Here is an 18280-nt window from a genome sequence, read left to right as displayed (position 1 = left end):
ATCTTTCATAATAACTAAAGAAAACTACAAACATAACTATCTGTCTTCGACTCCATCAAAGACCACAGAAGGATAATATATAAACTCTAGAACTGACAGAGACATCTTGCTACCTGGACAGTCACCCAAGTTTCCTCTGTAACGTTGGGGTCTCCATCTTCAGCCTATAGGCCACAGTGTTTCTGGCAGGTGAAACAGGAACCCTTCAGGACTGTTCATCTTATTTTATAAGCTTAGAAGTCACTTTCTTGTGGGTCCTACATGTCCAGTTTATACAGCAACAAATAGTCCAGGCAAGAGCAGTTTCTTGCCCAAATGGCTAATCTTGCCATGATGAAAGCAAACTCCATAATGAGTTTCTTCGATGCCCATCTTCCTCTCAGACATAATTGGTGTGCCAGGAGCAGTTGTGTCTCACTGCCATGAAAATCCCTAAACCATTTAAATGCTATATATTCTGTAGGTCTTAGAAAGGTTTGAAGAATATCCATTTCAAATACATCTCTGTATATCTAGAAAACCTAACTAACCTAATTATAAGTTTTGACTATTATAGGTGACTATATAATTTGTATTTAATTATGCATTACATTTTAAAAGATCAGTATAACACAATATCTAAACAAGTGGAGAAATATACATATTACAATATTGACCTTAAAGTTGTATCAATAAGTAAAATTCCATACCAATGAAAAGTATTCATTTCTATATCCTATTTCCCTTTTTCCTTTAAAAAGAGGTCGACTGTGATCATTACCATTTATAACCAACCCCATTTAAATGAAAACAAACATTTATAGACAACATTTGAGAATATAGGCTCTTCCAAACTGTTTCCTGTTGGTTTGGAGCAATGTCCATACCTAGGGGATCATGATAAAACACAGAAATCCTGGCTGTAGTCATCTATGACTGCATCATCTCAGTTTGTGATGTACCATTAGTTGGGCCATTGCTTCAGGGGGTTTTGCTTGATCAAACCATATTAGTCTGGAAGGAATCCATAGCTTTTCATTTTCTGTGTAAACAAAAGCAGAAATTCTTTTTCCAAAGCAGCTTGTCCTTAGACTTAAATTTTGTAGTCAGAGCATTTTGAAAATGTATTAAGTTGGATTAATTTAGAAGCATTGATAATCAAATGTCTTTAGCAGTTATTGCTCTTTCCTTGACAATCAAACAATTTAAAGACAACAATGCAGCATCTAGTATCCAGACTCTCTGTATATTTTCAATCTTTTTTTCCATTCATTTATTTAGTTCATAAATAAAGTCATGCACAATTATGATACAGAATACAGTATGTTCGCAATGGCATGGCTTAATTAACCAATTAACATGTTATATCACACATATTCATCATTTTTGTTTTGAGAACACTTAAAGTATACTATCTCACAACTTTTAAAATATAGCATATTGTTATCAACCATATTTATCATGCTGTCAGTAGACCTCAATACTTCAGAGAGTCTATGCCTCTTGTCCAACTCCGCAATAATGGCAACTTTGAACAAAACGGTAGAGACATACAGTACACTCCATTTAAAAAAAAACAAAAAACAAAAACAAAAACAACAACAACAACAACAAAGCAAAAAACAGAATCCCAGAAAACAGCACAGTTCTGTTACTCTTGTGGTACTTGGCACCATTTTTTTAAAAAAATTAGTTTCTCAGTCATCATCTGGGAGGCAACCATTCTGAGCAACATCATTAAAAACAGCTCTGATAAAGCATGGTCACTACTATGTATCATAAAGCAGGTCCACATATGAGTGAGTACATATCATGTTTGTCTTTTTGTGATTGGGTTACCTCGCTCAGAATGGTTTCTTCGAGTTCCATCCATTTTCCTGCAAATTTCAAGATTCCATTGTTTTTTTCTGCTGAGTAGTACTCCATTGTGTAAATGTACCACATTTTCTCTATCCATTCTTCGGTTGAGGGGCATCTAGGCTGCTTCCAGTTTCTGGCTGTTACAAATAATGCTGCTATGAACATATGTCCTTGTTATATGAATGTGCTTCTTTTGGGTATATGCCTAGGGGTGGAATTGCTGGATCTTGTGGTAGACTCATTCCCATTTTCTTGAGGAGTTGCCATACTGATTTCCACAGTGACTGTACAAGTTCGCACTCCCACCAGCAGTGGAGGAGTGTTCCTCTTTCTCTGCATCCTCTCCAGCATAAACTGTCATTGGTATTTTTGATTTTAGCCATTCTGATAGGAGTAAGATGGTATCTCAAAGTTGTTTTGATTTACATTTCCCTGATGACTAAGGATGATGAACACTTTCTCATGTGTCTTTCAGCCAGTTTAGATTCCTCTATTGAGAATTGTCTATTTAGTTCTGTACCCCATTTTTTAATTGGGTTGTTTGGTGCTTGGGGGACTAGCTTCTTGAGTTCTTTGTATATTTTTGAGATCAGCCCTCTGTCAGATGTGGGATTGGTGAATATCTTTTCCCAGTCTGTGGGCTGCCGTTTTGTCTTGCTGACTGTCTCCTTTGCCTTACAGAAACTTATCAGTTTCAGGAGGTCCCATTTATCAATTGTTGACCTCAGTGTCTGTGCTACTGGTGTAATGTTCAGGAAGAGGTCTCCTGTACCGATTAATTCAAGAGTATTTCCCACTTTGTCTTCTAATAGGTTCAGCTTAGCTGGATTTATGTTGATATCTTTGATCCATTTTGACTTAAGTTTTGTGCAAGGCGATAGGCTTGGTTCTAACTGCAGTCTTCTACATGTCTGCAACCAGTTATGCCAGCACCATTTGTTGAAGATGTTCTCTTTGTTCCATCGTATAAATTTGGATTGTTTGTCAAAAATCAGGTGTTCATAGGTGTGTGGGGTAATATCAGGGTTTTCAATTCTATTCCATTGGTCTACCAGTCTATTTTTGTGCCAATACCAAGCTGTTTTCAGGACTATAGCTCTGTAATAGAGCTTGAAGTCAGGGATGGTGATGCCTCCAGAAGTTCCTTTATTGTATAGGGATGATTTGGCTATCCTGGGTCTTTTGTTTCTCCATATAAAGTTGAGAATTGTTCTTTCAAGGTCTGTGAAGAATTGTGCTGGGTTTTTGATGGGGATTGCATTGAATCTGTAGATTGCTTTTGTCAAGATTACCATTTTTACTATGTTGATCCTACCTATCCAAGAGCATGGGGGATCTTTCTATTTTCTGGTATCTTCTTTAATTTCTTTCTTTAGAGACTCAAAATTCTTATGGTACAGGTCTTTTGCTTTTTTGGTTAGTGTTACTCCAAGGTATTTTATGTTGTTTGTGGCAGTTGTAAAGGGTGATGCTTCTCTGATTTCTTTCTCCGCCAATGTGTCATCCGTATATGGTAGGGCTACAGATTTTTTTGAGTTAATCTTGTATCCTGCCACTTTGCTGAAGGTGTTTATCAGCTGTAGGAGTTCCCTGGTTGAGTTTTTTGGGTCACTTATGTAGACTATTATGTCACCTGCAAATAGTGAGAGTTTGACTTCTTCCTTTCCGATTTGTATTCCCTTGATCTCCTTTAGTTGTCTTATTGCTCTAGCTAGAACTTCAAGGACAATATTGAAGAGGTATGGAGAGAGTGGACAGCCTTGTCTTGTACCTGATTTTAGAGGAATTGCATTGAGTTTCTCCCCATTTAATTTGATGTTGGCTGTTGGCTTGCTGTATATTGCTTTTATTATGTTGAGGTATGTTTCTGTTATCTCTGATTTCTCCAGGACCTTTATCATGAAGGGATGTTGGATTTTGTCAAAGGCTTTTTTGGCATCTAGTGAGATGATCATGTGATTTTTTTCCTCAGTCTGTTTATATGGTGGATTACATTGATGGATTTTCGTATGTTGAAACATTCTTGCATCCCTGGGATGAAGCCTACTTGATAGGGATGGATGATTTCTCTGATGTGTTCTTGGATTCGATTTGCCAATATTTTATTGAGGATTTTTGTGTCAATGTTCATGAGGGATATTGGTCTGTAGTTCTCTTTCTTAGTTGTGTCTTGTGTGGCTTGGGTATCAAGGTTATTGTGGCCTCATAAAAAGAGTTTGGTAATGACCCTTCTGCTTCTATTGTGTGGAATACTTTGAGGAGAATTGGTATTAGCTGTACTTTGAATTTCTGGTAGAATTCTGCACTGAAGCCATCTGGCCATGGGTTTTTTTTTTTGTTGGGAGACTTCTAATGACTGCTTCAATTTCATTAGAGGTTATAGGTCTATTTAAGTTGCTTATCTGTTCTTGATTTAATTTTGGAACATGAAATCTGTCCAGAAAATTGTTCATTTCCTTTAGATTTTCAAATTTTGAGGAATATAGGTTTTCAAAGTATGACCTGATGATTCTCTGGATTTCCACTGTGTCTATTGTTATGACTCCCTTTTCATTCCTTATTTTATTAATTTGCATGTTCACTCTTTGTTGTTTGGTAAGTTTGGATAAAAGTTTGTCTAGCTTGTTGATTTTCTCGAAGAACCAACTTTTTGTTATATTGATTCTTTGTATTGTTCTCCTAGTTTCCATTTTATTGCTTTCAGCCCTCAATTTGATTATTTCCTGGCATCTGCTCCTCCGGGGTGTGTTGACTTCTTTGTTTTCCAAAGCTTTCAGTTGTGCTGTTAATTCTCTAGTGTGATTATTCTCCTGTTTTTTCATATGGGCATTTAGCAGTATGAACTTTCCTCTTAGCACTGCTTTCAGAGTATCCCATAGGTTCGGTATGTTGTGTCCTCATTCTCATTGAATTCTAGGAAATCTTTAATTTCTTTTTTTATTTCTTCCTGGACCCATGAATTGTGCAATTGGGTGTTACTTAATTTCCATGAGTTTGCAAGTTTTCTGTAGTTCTTGTTGTTTAATTCTAATTTTAAAGCATGGTGGTCTGATCAGACACAGGAGGATATTTCAATTTTTTAGTACTTGTTGAGGTTTGCTATGTTGCCAAGTATGTGGTCAATTTTAGAGAAGGTTCCATGTGGTGCTGAGAAGAAGGTAAATTGTTTTGTATTTGGGTGGAATGTTCTATAGATATCTGTTAAGTCCAATTGCGCCATAACTTCTATTAGTTCTTTTGTTTGTTTGTTAAGTTTCTATCTGGTGCTCTTGTCCAGTGGTGAGAGTGGGGTATTGAAATCTCCCACTATAAGTGTGTGCGGTTTTATGTGTGATTTGAGTTTTAGTAATGTTTCTTTTACAAACGTGGATGCCTTTGTATTTGGGGCATAAATGTTCAGAATTGAGACTTCACCCTGATGCATTTCTCCTATGATGAGTAGGAAATGACCTTCTTCATCTCTTTTGACTGATTTTAGTTTAAAGTCCAATTTGTTGGATATTAGGATTGCTACCCCCGCTTGTTTCTTGGGTCCATTTGATTGGAAGATCTTTCCCCAACCTTTAATTCTTAGGTACCATCTGTCTTTGAGGTTGAGGTGAGTTTCTTGTAAGCAGCAGAAGGAAGGATTCTGTCTTCTTATCCATTCTGCTAATCTGTGTCTTTTTATAGGGGAGTTAAGACCATTAATGTTGGTGGATATTAATGACCATTGATTATTGTTCATTCTTGTTTGTTTTTGATTTGGTGATGGTGGCAAGATTATGTGTGGGATTCTATCCCTTTTTTCTTTTGACTGTTGGAAAATTGGGATTATCTATTGCCTATGTTTTTCTGGTTGTAGTTAACTTCCCTGGGTTGCAGTTTACCTTCCAGTACTGTCTGAAGGGCTGGATTGGTGGATATGTATTGTTTGAATCTGCTATTATCATGGAATATCTTGTTTTCTCCATCTATAATGATTGAAAGCTTTGATACGTATAGTAGTCTGGGCTGGCATCCATGGTCTCAGTGTAGGTAGAATATCTATCCCGGAACTTCTGGCTTTCAGAGTTTCCAAGGAAAAGTCAGGGGTGATTCTGATAGGTTTGCCTTTATAGGTTACTTGACGCTTTTCCTTTGCTGCCCTTAATATTTTCTCTTTGTTGTGTATGCTTGGTGTTTTGACTATTATGTTGCGAGATGATCTTTTTTTTTTTTTTTTTTTTTTTTTTTTTTTTTTTTTTTTTTTTTTTTTTTTGGTCCAGTCTATTTGGTGTTCTGTAGGCTTCTTGTATTTTCATTGGCATGTCTTTCTTTAGGTTTGGAAAATTTTCTTCTATGATTTTGTTGAATATGTTTTCTGCGCCTTTGAGTTGGATTTCTTTATCTTCTTCTATACCTATTAATCTTAGGTTTGGTCTTTTCAAAGTATCCCTTATTTCCTGGATATTTTGTGTTAGGGATTTGTTGGACTTAAGATTTTCTTTGGTTGATGAATCTATTTCCACTAGTGTGTCTTCAACTCCTGAGAGTCTCTCTTCCATCTCTTGTATTCTGTTGGTTATGCTTACATCTGTAGTTCCTGATCATTTACCCAGCTTTTCTATTTCCAGCATTGCCTTAGATTGTGCTTTCTTTATTGTCTCTATTTTGGTTTTTAGGTCTTGAACAGTTTTTTGTAATGGTTCCTAGTCTCCGGTGGTGTCATATTGGGTTTTCTGTTGTTGGCTGTGCTTTTACCTTGTCCTCTTCTCATCCTTTCTTCTGGTGGGTGTAGCAAGTGTTTCTTGTTCTCCTGGTGGGTGTGGGATCACGGTTGCCTTCTGGTAGATGCAAACAGATCCAATACTCTGATGTCGGTTCTTTTCTCGTGGATGGAGGTGTCACTGTTACCCAGATGTCGGCAATGTCCGGGAGTGCCGGGTCCCACCGGGCAGGCAGTTGGAGGCAGAGCTGTCACCGGGCCTTGGGGTGTGGGATCCCACTGCTGAACTCCGTAAGGTCACTTGTGTCAGATGACTCTGAGCAGTGATGATGAACCGGAACTGGAAACAGTTCCTGGCCTACCTGGGCCTGTAGAAGGAGGCCGGGCTGCCTCTGGGTGATCGTGTTGGGAACCACCACCACTGCCGAACTGGGTCTGGCAGGCAGGTCGCTTGCCTCAGATGACTCTGTGCAGTGATGACGAAACAGAACTGGAAACAGTTCCTGGCCTACCTGGGCCTGTAGAAGGAGGCCAGGCTGCCTCTGGGTGTTCGGTGTTGGTGTATTTTCAATCTTTATGTGGCTTTTTATCATTCTATATCTTTTACTTCCTTTTTCTTTCTTTTTTTCTTTTTTCCTGAGACAGGATTTCCTCTGTGGAAATCCACCTGCCTCAGCTTCTGGAGTGCTGGAATTAAAGGTGTGTGCCACCAACGCCCAGCCACTCTTTTTCTTCTTCCTCTTTTTTTTGTTTTTAAACATTTTATCCTGTTTCTTTTTCCTCTCAGAAGCCTAAGTATATTTTTAAACACACTATAAACCTTTAGAGATTTTTCTTTATCTGAATCTGAATCTGTCTTTATTGTAAGTCTTCACCATTTTCTGGCCACTCAGTCTTTTATCTGGTAAACAACATTGCTAAAGTTAAAGTGGTGGCTTTTTTATAGCAGCTGTCTTTCCAAGATGGCGGGGTACATTTACCACCAGACTGAGAGCTGTGCTCACTGCCTTGGTCTATGCTGCCATCAAGAAGCAGGCTGCCAGCTTGGAGATGTGGTCACTGCCACTGCCAGATGTGTGGGGCATGAATCCACAACCCCAAGTCTCATGCTCTACCGACTGAGCTAGCCGGGGCTCTTAAAAAGAGCCCTGCAGTGTTTTCCACTTATGATGAGTCAGGAAACCTCTCTTAAAGGAACATCTCCAGACTCTGCTTGTCTCTAGCAAAACAGAGACCACCTAAGAAAATGATGCAAACAAAAAGTTGTGCTTTTCTCTGTTCTTTTGCTGCTAAAATCCACTTTTAAGCTTTTGTGAAGTTTTTATGTAGAAGTTTGTAAAACCACTTTCTGACACCATTTTGTGTAAATCTTTCTGCCAAGTCATTTGAGCCCTACTGCCAGGTGGGCATCCTAAATAACACACAGAGACTTATATTAGGTACAAGGCTCCTGGCCAATGACTAGGAAATCTTATCTGCAAGATCAGTCTTAATTATCAACCATAACTATTAATCTATATATTTACAAGGCTTATCTTATAGAGGATGCTGGCCTTGCATCCGTCTTCCTGGCGGTCACATGGTGACTCCACAGAGAGGAGGCAGAAGAGAGAACAACCTGTTGCTTGTCCTTGCTTATATTCTGAGTCTGCCTGCTGTGTCATTTCCTGCCTGGATCACAAGACTTCACTACTTTTCCCAGAATCCTTGACTCCTAGTCCCACCTAACTTGCTGCCTCACTGGCCAAACAGTGCCTTATTCAACAACCAATAAGATAAATATACACAGAAGGACGTCCCCCAACCCCAGAATACTTGGAAAACTGTAGACAGTGCAAGCTGAGGTTATGAAATTTCAGATGGCTTCTACTGTGAGGTGAACTGGAGTTCATTCATAGTAACATTCTGCCACTGTCAAGGGATGAATTCTGCCTGTGTCCTGGATAGTTGAAGTGACTGTGTCTGAGTGAAGCTGAATTCAAAAGAAGCTGTTTAATGGAGGAAGTTTCAAGACCACATGGCATCTAAGCTGTAGCATGGTTACTGCTCTTCACCAGATTTAGAGAGAAAGAGAGCAGAATGAACTGAAGAATGTAGAGTTTGGTGAGGAAGGGGTTTGAAGCTGTAAATGTTGGGAACAAGTCCAAGTTCTGATGAAATAGCTGTAATTGTTAAAGAGATTAATGCCACTAAAGAAACTACTTGGGATTTGCATGGGGCAGTAGGAAAACTACATTCCAGGAAAGACATAGCACTCCAGACTGCAACCATACAAATTTAGTTGAGAGTATTTGAAAATATAGAACCTTCAGGAGACCTTACTGTAACACAGCTGCCTATAAAACTGTTTTCCTAGGTTCAGCCCTGAAGTCATATGGAGGGCACTTCATCTGTTGTCCAATGGGACAGTCTGCATCTTGAATCAGAAACACAACCTGGTTTCATCCACAGGGTAGTGGTATTGCAGATATACAAAGTATGCAATATCCAAGAGTGATTCACTGAAGCTTCCACTAACATTTTAGAGAAGCATCAAGATCAGGGAACATGTAGCACACTTGGGCTTCCTGTGTGGAGCTCCTCAGTGGGAGGTATGCGAAGTTGTCAAGGTAAAATCTATGCTACAGTGTGAGCCACGGGGTAATGAAAATAGTGTGAAACTGGATATTCTTTAAGGAAAGCTATAGTCAGTGAGTGGAACCAGCCTAAAAGAAAGGCCAAAGGGCCCAAGGCAATACACAAAGAAGGAGGGACATATGAGGCCATTGGAGCCCATTAATCTGATCACAAAGTGGGCATGGAGCTATAATATTTGATATTTTGTTTGTTTTGGTCTTGCTTTTATCTAATCTTTCCCCCTAGTTTCCCCCCTTTGGAACGGGAAAGTTTACCCTGTTCTATTGTAGGATGGAAGTATGTAATTTACTTTTGATTTTAGATGGGCTCACAATTAAGACAATTCCTTGAGTCTTGGAACAGACTAGAACTTTTAAGCAATGAAAGGACTGTCAGATTATTGGGATTTTTGAAGTTCAATAAGATGCATTTAGCATTATACAATGTCCATCAGCCTATGTGGTCTGGGAACAGAATATCATGGTTTGAAAGATGTGTATGTAATGTCTCTCACAGGCTCATGTATTTGAACATTAGGTTCCTAGCTGTTGGTCCTAGTTTTAGGTTGTAGATTCTTTGGATGATGGGACTAAGTTAGAGATAGTGGATAACTGAGAGATGGACCTTGAAGTTTATATCTCAGCCTTGCTTCCTGACTCATCTTCACTGCCAGTTCCTTCCCATATGGAATTAACTGTTGCCATGCCTTCTCTATAATAGACTATATTTCCTCTGGCAATGAGCTGAAGTAAGCTTTTTCTCTCTTAAGTTACTTGTCAGATACTCTACTCAGTCCCAGGAAAGAGAAAAGCAGGGGCTATAGAAGCCTTCCCTGTTGTGTTGTCCAGGACAAGAGTCATGCCTCTGGATCATCATCAAAGAGTAGCTTTACCATTGCACTTGATACATTAAATTGTCATTAACTGTATTCTCTCTATCCAATGAGATACTGATATCTTCTTAAAAGCAGGGGATTTTAAACATTAGCAGTGTTTCACCAAAGATAGTGATTGATAAGTAAGTTAGTTATGCAAATTAATGAATGAGCCCATGGTTTTGAAAATGGTTACTATTAGACATTACCAGCTTAATGTATTTATATTATTGACATTATTTCATCCTACATCTCCAAACACCTTGAAAAAAGTACAACCTGAAGGATGTACCATGCCTTTCACTTGAGTTAGGTTTAAAAGAGTGTGGTATGTCAACCACAGAAACTTGAGAGAAAGCATGTTTATGCTCAAGTGACTTGTAATCATACTAAAGGAAGCATCCCTGCTTGATTTATCGCCTGAAACTTTCCAGCATGGGAACAATTAGTGCATTCTTAGAATGGCTCCAAATGATGAGGGATTTAATTACACTGAGAAGCTCTACCTCCAGTTGCACAGATAGAGACATAAATTTGTGTTTCTATCTAATTCACTTGAAAGAGTTTTGATTTTAGCCACAGATTTGAATTTAAATGGATATAACTGGAAGCTATAGTTAGTCCATTATTTCTGAGAATCCAATGATTAGAGATAAAAATGTTTACATTTGTTTAATTCAAAGTAATACCCCAGTTTCCGTATGCTAACAGCAGAGCCCACTTTTTCTTTCTCTTCAAGTAGCAGCACTAGAGAGATTTTCATTGAATCTTCTAATTCATTTCTTTCCTACAAAAGATAGATGTTTTAGCTGCAAAATTAAGGAGTACAAAATTTATTTTACTTACAAAATATTTCAGTTTATTGTATTGCAACTTAGTACAATCTGAGTCTTGATGAGAACTTAAAAATAAGTAGTTTATATTTTCTCTAGTAATCTAAGGTATTTGATTGAGGGCTGAAGGTATATCTGAGTCATACTGAAAAGATGGAAGATCCCAATGTGATCACCAGCATCAGACACAGCAAGAGAATGAGAGGATGAGAGGCAGCAGAAAAGGGAGAATTTATTTAATATGGTATTCATTAATCATTTCAAAGTGTGCATTCTCTTATTTAGTACTTGAGATGAATGTTGTAGAGCCAATGGTATTGTAATTACTAATAATTTTAAAAAATTAACCTGGAAAAATCAGAAGCCTACTAGTCAATTATACCCCATTCCCTCCTTCCTCTCAGCCATGGAAATCAATGCTGTTTCGTGTGTCTATGAAGTTGTCTATTGTGGACATTACTAGCATCCTAACACCATGGCAAATTATCTCAGGTAAAGTAACTTATAAGGAGAGAAGATCTTTTTGGTTCACAGTTTCTATCTATGGTTGATTGATTTTGTTGCTTTTATAGAAGCACATGGAGAGGCAGCAGCAAGGGCTGATGCTATGTGACTGCTTATTCTAGATTGGTGTGATTGCTGCTGTTTTGAATTAGAAAAAAAAAACTATGATCATATTTGGAGAAGTTGACCCTTTGGTGCTGCTGTTGCCATTAAACTGACTGGAAGACTAATTGATGCAGATGTTTTTAGTGGTTATCAATTATGAAGTGGGAGTATGGATATTACAGCCATCACAATTCATATACTTCTGTATCTACCTCCTTGGCAGTGAGATTTTACAAACATGTACTACCATGCCTGGCATTTTTACACTGGTTCTGGGCTTTGAACTTGTCTCTTCATGCTTGCAAGACATTTTAATGTCTGAATTATCCCCTCAGCTCTTTACCTTGACAGTTTAATTTGTAACAATTTAGTCTACATTGGTACAAACTAATTTGTTCCTGTGTCCTATCCTTCCATTTCTATTTTATTTTCCAAAATTATATCTTTACACACCAAGTGCCTATCAACATAGATCTATAATTACTGTTTTACAACAGTGTCTTTTAAATGAGATGGTAAAAGGAGGACTTAAAAGCAAAACATACTGTAATTTACTTATTTACTTATTTTAGCAATGTTCTAATTTTTGTAGGTGGAGTTTTCCATCTACCACCTGTCATTACACAAATAACCACACAGAGGCTTAATATTAATTGTAAATGATCAGTCAATGGCTCAGGGTTGTTGCTAACTAACTCTTACATTTTAAATTAATTTATATTTCTTTTCTGTGCTCTACCATGTGTCTTAATACCTTTTCTGTCCTCTCTGAATCTCCTTGTGAACTCAGACTCCTCCTCTTTTCTTCATGCTCTTCTTTTGTCTGTAAGTCCTGCCTAACTTCTACCTGTCCAGCTATTGGCCAGTCAGCTACTTCATTAACCTAATCATGGTGACATATATTCATACAGTATAAAGGGATATTCTACATTTCTCCCTTTTGTCTAATTAAAAAGGAAGGTTTTATCTTTAGCATAGCAAAATTATATACAACAAAACAAGTTATCAAGTAAGAATTAGAGCGAGATGGCTCAGAGGTTAAGAGCACTGGCTGCTTTTCCAGAGGCCCTGAGTTCAATTCCCACCATATACATGGTGGCTTGCAATCTTCTATAATGAGATCTAGTGCCCTCTTCTGGCCTGCAGTGCAGGCATACATGTAAATAGACTACTAGCATAATAAATAAATAAATAATTTTGGGGTTTTCTTTGAGATAGGGTTTCTCTGTATTGTTTTGGAGCCTGTCCTGGAATTTGCTCTGTAGACCATGCTGGCCTCAAACTCATAAAGATCTGCCTGCCTCTGCCTCCTGAGTGCTGGGATTAAAGGCGTGCACCATTAACACCAGACTAAGTAAATAAATTTTAAAAAGAAAAAAAGAATTGCAGTTACAATATCCAGTCCATTTGTATTTGGCAAAATAGAAAAAATATTCCATCAGCTGTCATCTCCTGAAGCATCCATGGTTTCATACCTAAGTTACTTTTTAACATGATTAGGGAAAATCATAACTGTAACTATCTAGTCTTTAACCCCATTAAAGACCTGATGGATATAATATTACCTGAGTAAACAGGAAGAGCAGAGCAAGTGACTTCCAAAAGTAAGAGATGACATAAACAGATGGCTGCATAGATAGTCACTCTAGGTACTTTCATAACATTGAAGCAGACATTGGCCAATAGACCTAGACTATCTGACAGATATTTTTGTGAAGCAGGAATTTTGAAGGACTGTCCTTCCTTGTCTTGACAAAGTTTGGCAGTCACCTTTCTTTGTACCCTGCTTGTCCATTTTGGACAGCATTCTGTCAAATCTCAAGGTAAGGGCAGTTTCTTACCCAAATGGCTAGCTTTTGCCACAATTTTTGCTGTTGTTGATTTGAATTATTATATGGCAAGCTTTCCTTTTACCTGAAAGGTGGTTTCAATAGGGCAGATCTAATAGCAATAATAGCTTTTACCACCTCCTCCCATTGAAAGCCCAGCTATCTCTCTGTAGGCCAACACTGAGCTACAGGCATGGGATACAATCATGGTAAGATAAATACTCCAATCTTTTCTGTTTTGACAAATTTCCATGTGGGTTTGCATGATATATAGTTTTATTTTGTTTTTTATTTGTTTTGCTTGTTTGCATGCTTTGTGTGTTGACATGGAATCAGTCTTTGTTGCCTAGTCTAACCTCTAACTATAGACCCTTTGTAGGGGAAGATAGCACCATATCCTTCTATGACATACCCTTATCTGGGCTGCTGAATGACTTTCCTTAAATTCTAGAGTTCTGAGAAGAGTTTGTTCTCAAAATATCTCCAGGGTTTTGTTTTCTTTATTGAGACATATATTTTAAGAGTTCCTCATTTCACCATTTTTGCTGGCATCATTCTTTCATTACTTGTTATAGCTTTTATTGCATATTCATTTTCTCTTTGCACATGGGGTCAAAATGCTAAAGAGATAGATTTCCCTGTGAGTTAACTGTGCCTGGAAAATCAACTCTCAGAGTATTTATTTTAAAAGAGGAACTTCAACTAGATTTGCTTAGTGATTTTTTTATTCTACAAATAAAAGTAAAATAGACACAATAAAATCTGGCTATCATAAAAATAGATGTACTCCCTCTTTAATTAAAAAAACCCTGATTTATAAATGTAGTATACATGTATCATAACTAGGTGATATATGCCATTTTCCTCTTCACATTTAAATAATGATTTCAGAATAATGAATAAAAGATAAAGAATTCACTACCAATTCACAGCATTCTGGTCTGGAGATCTTATGCACAGTCTTGGTGAGGCTGACATGTAGAGCTTGACTTCAGCACTGTAACCAGAGAAGGAACAATGTAAAAACAATGTATGTAACCCAACAATGGGCAATAACCAGGACTGTGATGTAGATGGATAAAAAAAGAAATTTAGGAAAGTGTCATCTTTACCCATACTCAATCTCATGATCTTTATCTGATGTCTTTCTTTTCTCACTGCCAAAACTGATCTGATATTACCAATATGCTAGCAAAAGTGAATTTCAGAGCCCAGCCTGGTATGGCTGTTGGGATTAATTTACTAGTTTCCCAACAGCTTCAAGATCTTAAATTGCATCTTTACCTAATATAGTATATGTTATGCAGGTATGCTAGCATCTTTTCAATACATATTTTAGTTGCAAATATGTTGATATTTTTATCTACATGAGTTAAATGGACCTCCAAATGTTACCCCAAGAACATTTTATGTATACATAAGTGAGGATGTAGAGAAATAGCTCATGTGAGGAGAAGAATATTCAATGGACAGACTTGCCAATGAACTTTCAGATTCTAACTCATTCATAAATCATAGGGCTCCCATGTATCAGGAACTTCGTTATACTGCCTTATATTCCTGTCACAGCAACAGAGCAACTAACTGTCTTTACTTTAACCCCAGCGGGTTCATGCAGGTGAATTCCAACAACCCTCTTATCCCAAGGCCTTCTGTGATGGCTTCTGCTGCCACAGTTGCTGGGCTAGGATGCCCATCAAACACTCATTGAAGTGCAAATGGAAAGCATTCCAAAGGACAGACCTCTGACTGAGGAGAGAGGAGTACACACGTAGATGCTCCCTCAATTCCTACAGGAAGAAAAGATCCCTGTATGTGATTTGTAAATTCTCAGGAAGTCTTCTGGGGTTTAGGGACAAGATGCCTGAGCACTCAGCCAGGTCAAGGCACTATCCTTCGTTGGTTCTGTCTTTTATAACAATGTAGTGATCCATCATTCACTTATTTTCTTTGTTCAAGTTTTTCTAACCCAATGTTTTGTTCCACATTTTCATTTCTAGTGAACTAAGTTCTAAGGCACCCTGGCTTAAAAATGATCATTGATAAATATAGTGAATAATTATATTGACATAAATTACAGGTTGAGACTATCATCCAAATAAATAAAAAATACTGGCATAAACATTTATTTAAATCAACTTATACAAACAAAAGTACTATTAAACTCATACACACAATATCCTCTTTATTTCATTTGAGCAAAGGATTGTCATTGAGCAGTGTGTTGTTGCAGCTCAAATATTAACTGTCAGGTCCAGGACTTATGATTGGAAGTAAAAACAAAATGTTGTCTATATAAATTATAATATTGGCTAGGAATTCCATAGGTTGCAGTTTTTAGCTTCGAGTGTAGAACAAATGAATCCTAGCCACTAAAGGCCATAGCATTTCTTTAGATCTTTCTGGGTGGGAAGAAGACATGTCCTTGCTTTTAAAATCAGGAACAAGCTACAATGAAACAATTGTGAACACAATTCCATCAGCAGCAAACCCTGCACTGAAAGCTTTGCTAAATGTGTCAAATTGGAATATGATATAGGCTCATTCTGATAGGCACTATCACATTTTGTTCACACAGCGCCACATGTTCACACTGACTTATCTAAAATCCATGCACTTTAACGCTTTGGCCGGCTCTCCCCGAAGATCACACATGCTTCATTCATAGGCTGAATGCTCCATATGTGTCTTAAGGGAGTCCAACGTAAGTACTAGCTAAACTGTCGCCCGTGCACTGAAAGCTCTGACATTCCATATCATCCTTGGTCCTTCTTTGGCTAACCTCAGACACTTGTTTTTTTACTGCTGGAGCAAGATCCTGAGAAAGTTATTGAGTGACAGCAGGGGTATCAGCAGATACCGCTTGGCATCCTTAATTCTTCCAAATCATGCTCTAGTCTTGAATTTAAATGTTGGTTTCCTGTGGGTTATTTTTTCTCTTCTTCTTCCTGGCACAATGCTCTTTGAATGGCAAATAGTAGGCTTGGGATAAAAGGGAAAGATTATCAGAAAGTGTATATGACTCTGGTAATATAGCCAGCAGCTAGACAAATGTAAGGCACAATTAGTGATTGTTTTTGTGGTTTAGTATCTAAAGTACTAGAGAAACATCCAGACATCTTCCTCAGGACAAAATGGATTGCTGCCCTTTCACAAACATCTATATGCTAAGTATGAATTTCAAGTCAGTCGACTAAGTGACTAAATGATGGTAACTACATTTGCTTCTTTTGTGGCTCTGATTAAATGATAATTTACACCACTAGTAAAATATAAATTATGATATCTGTATGACTCCAGAACCTTAGGCAGGAGCAAATTGGAAACTAAATAAAAAATGTATTGCAAAGTATAAAATATGCAAAAACTGAGTTATTATTAGTAGTAATTTCTTATTATTACTGATAACGCTCATTTATGCAGAAGCAGTCCATTTGTATCTTCATATGAATTTGAGAGACCTAAAAGCCTGTTTCTAAAGGAAAATTCTGGGATTTCTGAGGCAGGTGGATGGAAATGTGTATGTTAAACAACAGTGGAAATGATCTAGGAAAAAAACAACTGTTTGAAGATAAACTTACCTACTCTAAAAAATAATATTGAGATTCCATTTGATGAACATGACCTGTCTTCCTTCTCCCACAGCTGTAGGGATAACTAGCAGGATGCTAACTGAGCTGACAGTTAGTTACCTGATTGTACTGCACCTAGATGGATAGGACAGCAGCCTTGAGCTATTTATATCCGGCACACAGCGACCCCAGGAGATGGATGGTGGCACCCATGTTTTTTCACCTTGTACTTCCCTAGAGGAAAGGTAATTTTCTTCCATAGAAAAACAAGCATGGTATCTGCTTAAGCAAGCTGTCTACCATTTACAGCCACCATGTTCACTGTATTGTTGATGATGGGTGGGGCTGCTCATTGTGAATAAGTGGAGAAAGAGAATCTTCCGTGGTCCACCTAAGCAGGTAAAGCATGCAGCTCTCTTGTCTCTCTCATGGCACCCATTCTGTGGTGATGTCACCATTTTATTGAACTTGCCATTCCTTTCGGCACACATGCATTTCTGAAGTCACAAAGTCCTGCATGTGCTGTATCACCTGAGAGCATTTGTAGCTATTGTCTTGCAGGAGTTGATGGTTAGTGACAAAAGGAAAGGAACAAATAAAAGATATGAACATTATTACTTTACATTATTCTAACAGGGCAATGTCTTTCTTGATAATAGATTGAGGTTATGTACAGTATTGATTTGAGTAAAAATTTGAAAATGGCTTCCTATTTTTTTAGGCCAGATTGTTACAAGCTTTTTTTTTTTTTTTAAAGTGTTTCCTTGCTATGATTTTTTGATAAAAAATAAGGACTCAGACTTGTTTCCAAACATCAGTAAGGCTAAATACAAATTCAGGCATGAATAACGAGAATCCTAGAAGAGCTGTTGTTTATCAAACATGATAAGGCTTTTCAAGGAGTAAAAGCTGGGGAAAAAAATCATACCAAAATAAAAAATTATTTTGAATTTCTGATATATGAGAGATTAATGCATATTAAGGCTTTCCTTAAAGGAACAAGATACCACCTGTATAACAAAAGTACAGTGTTTGCTTCTGTTTTTCTTGGGTTTTGTTTTTTTTTTTCTTCTTGGATTTCCCTGCAGAGGAAAGGACTGTGGCTTAGGAAAAGAGAAGAAAATGCTTCACAGCCTAACTGCAGTGTTTCCACTTGAGGAAGGCAATCTGTAGTGAAACCATTAGTCTACAGAGGAATTTCTATGAGAAAGCTATTTTGAAGAAATGGAGAGGCCTCATACTGTGTGCAGCACAATGGTGGTAATACTTGAGGTCCTGTGGATGAGAAGCACACAATAGCCTGCTGTGTAATTAAAGAGGGATGTTAGAAAGATTGAGATGCCCCATACTGAGTCCACAAAGAACACAAATACTTTTAGGGAGATGTGATGGAGTTATACAACTAGTCACCCGGTTTTCAA

This window comes from Cricetulus griseus, chromosome 2, assembly GCF_003668045.3.
Source record: "Cricetulus griseus strain 17A/GY chromosome 2, alternate assembly CriGri-PICRH-1.0, whole genome shotgun sequence".
Classification (NCBI taxonomy): Eukaryota; Metazoa; Chordata; class Mammalia; order Rodentia; family Cricetidae; genus Cricetulus; species Cricetulus griseus.
The sequence above is the reverse complement of the archived record's forward strand: the minus strand, read 5'-3'. Positions refer to the sequence as shown.